We start from the raw sequence: 3,294 nt of genomic DNA on the forward strand, positions 1-3,294 counted from the left end.
ATTTTGTTAGGTGTAGGTGCTTTCGTCACCATTTTTTGGAAAATTGTTAGGTATGAATATGTTAGACACCTGTAACTCGATTGGTGAAATAGTATCTCTCTCTAAAAAAGCATATATTTTTTACCGCCGCGTCCTAACGAGTGAATCAAAGAACTCATATAACATAAACAGGAGTTCATAGTAACTTCAGGATTAAGATCTATTTGTATATGATCATTAGTTGATACATTTAATTAATACTTTGAAACGGTATTTAACTAAGTATTAATAAACATATGTGGTCTAGTTCTATATATTCTCTAATATATAAAGTACCTCCACTAAAGTATCCTACTACACTAGTGATCCGGATCTAGATCACACGTATTCATAATACTAGTGGACCGTATTTGCAGTAATTAATCTAAAGATTCCATAACTTTATTTTACTGTGAACTATTCAAGTTCATTTATCTCAAACACAGTCCTCTTGTACCAATACGTGTTTGAGATCACATATATGAACTCAGCTCCATTATCACTCTACCCTGAAAGAATTATTGGCGATAAAGATGGGCATCACAAAATTTGAATTCCATCTGATAGGGCACCATTTCTTGGTAGAAACAGACTTTGCCGCGTCAAAAGGAATGCTTAGCCTAAAAAAGAGCAAAACGACAAATGGCCAACTGTTGAGATTAGCAGTTTGGTTTGACAACTACTCTTTTGACATTAAGCACATTCAAGGCAAAAACAATACTGTAGCTGATTTCTTATCCAGGTCACCCCCTGCTATAAATCTAGCCTCAGGATACTCACCAAAAACTATCCCCATTGTCATCCAAAAATCACCACATCTAATCCCAATCATATTCATGATGGCCTCTTCCTCTTCTATCACACACACCCAATCTTTTCCCCGGGATGCAAAGAAGATCCTTTCAAAAAAATCCAAAAAATCAGCCAGAGAAAGAGCAACCCACAGAGCAATCTTCATCCAGAATCTCATGATCTCCAAGCTTGGACCTTCCATACAAAATGACTTTGGAATCCATCCAAAGTATCCATTTGCCCAAATCCTACCTCTCCGAGATGCTATCTTCACACCAAAACCGATAGCCCACCTTTTCTGGTACCTAGCTAGTGTCTTCACCATACCTGTCGAAGTACAAACTATGGCCTTACACACGTCCATAAAATCATTCTTGGACCAAGAAAGGTTCAAGCCAGCCTACTAAGTCCAAATGGATATTTTGTCCTGGTTTGCCCCACTGGAAGAATGGAAAAGGGTCTTATCAGCAGAATGGAAAAAGGTCCAAAATAACAGGCCCACTTTCATCTATCCACCAGGCCCAAATGTTGCCAGCCTAATGAACTGTTATACTGTTCTCTTCCTTAGCATCAATGCCGAGCTCGATGCAGAACAGAATATAGTTACCAATCCAACATTCGAAGTCTACGGATCAAAAGAAGAACCATTATGTGGTCTTGGAGTCCAAGAGTACATGGACATCCAAAAGAGTCTGTTTGAGAAAAACCAGATTATACCTCCGGAACTGTGGCCCAAACCAGAAGACGATGCTCCTTGGGAGACATTCCCATCCGACTATACTCGCAAAATAACAAGGGCCCTTGAAGCCTTCCATCTGTCAAAAAATGAAGCAGATCAGGTCCCCAAACTCGAAGAAACACTAGAATAAAAATATCCGTCTCTGTACAAATTGACCGATACTGAAGGGGTAGTTTTGCGGAAAAATGACTACTTTGAAGATTCACAAAACCCATATGCTGAATCTGCAGATATGCAAGACCCCTATCTCTTCCATTACACAGGGGATGAATGGAGCGTGATGTACACAGAATACGACGCCTGTCCTCCAGCTGGCAGTGACGAGGATGAAGAACCGACAGGATGGAACCCACTTCATGAAGACCCAGCATATGACTCTGACTATGAAATTAGTCATGAGACAATATTTAAATAACTATTTCAGCCATAAGGTTTTGTTGTTTAGCCTTTTGTCTTTGTCGGGGAATCTTATCCCTTTGTTGTTTAGCCTTTTGTCTTTGTCGGGGAATCTTATCCCTTACTTATGCTTTTGTCTTTGTCGGGGAATCCTATCTTATCCCTTATCCTATCCCAACCATGGTTGGTTTTGACTAGGATGGGTTAAGTTTGTGGTTTGGTTAAGTTTGTTTGCTGAAGGATGTGGCTATATAAGGCCACCATCCCCCCTTGTAAAAATCAGAGAATTTCGAAGCAATAAAATACTAGAGTGTTTATTACCAAAAATGTTCTTCTAAATCCTTCCTTCAGAGATTTCCGAAGATCTCACAGAATAATATAGTCCATAAAAATATATGCATAACAAATTCAATTTATTTATTTATTTCCCAAAATAATGTCTACTACATATGCTTCCAGGGCACAATTCCCAACAAAAGGATGGGATCAAAACTCCTTGAATAAAATATTCACCAATGATGGAAACCCATCTCCAAACTTGTGAACATCAAGGGCAAGAGTTCAATGGGTAAGAACAAGTTATTGGGTGAATAGTTTCAACACTAACAAAGTCATGAGTTCCATCCAAGGATGGTTAGTGTTGGTTGCTACCAAGTGAGGATTAAGCCTAGGGCTTTTAATGAAGTTCAATTGTGTGCAACAAACATCTATAAATGTAGCAAAGATGTTGCAAGAACTTCACTTATGTGAACTTAGAGGTGGTGTCGCCTCTCATGGGAGTTGGAGTTTCTCCCTGAAAAGTTTATGAAATGGATGAGCACATGGCCATATGAGTGTTTAGCGAGAAAAGTGGGAAAATGAATGGTCAAGTGGAGGTGTTACCAGTTTTATCACTAATGAGTACTTGGTTCAATCTTTAAGACACTAATTACTTCGACAAGACTTTGTAATGCTTTCACTAAGATAAAGTTCAAATCGAAAGATACTTTATTTCATGCACCAATACTGTATGAGCGAAGAAGAGAGGAATATATTTAACCAAGTGGGGGAATATTGAGATTGGTTAAATATAATGGTTAAGATGTTTACACAATGAGGTGCAAAACACTTGACATTTTTCACTTAAGGTGAAGTGAAAACATGAGATTGTGTAGAAGGCATCTAAAAGTAACTTTTATGGGTATAAGGTGATACAATGAGGTATCCAAACATTCCCAAAAAAATTTGGAGCATTTGGAGGTATTTTGAGACAAGTCTTGGAGTGCCAAAACAGAGGCATCGGCGACGCGTCGCCTGGGCTGTTACGGGTGTCCATATAGTTTACGTAAAATGCTCCAAATGATGTGTTT

The sequence above is a fragment of the Humulus lupulus genome, chromosome 7 (assembly GCF_963169125.1).
Source record: "Humulus lupulus chromosome 7, drHumLupu1.1, whole genome shotgun sequence".
Taxonomy (NCBI): Eukaryota; Viridiplantae; Streptophyta; class Magnoliopsida; order Rosales; family Cannabaceae; genus Humulus; species Humulus lupulus.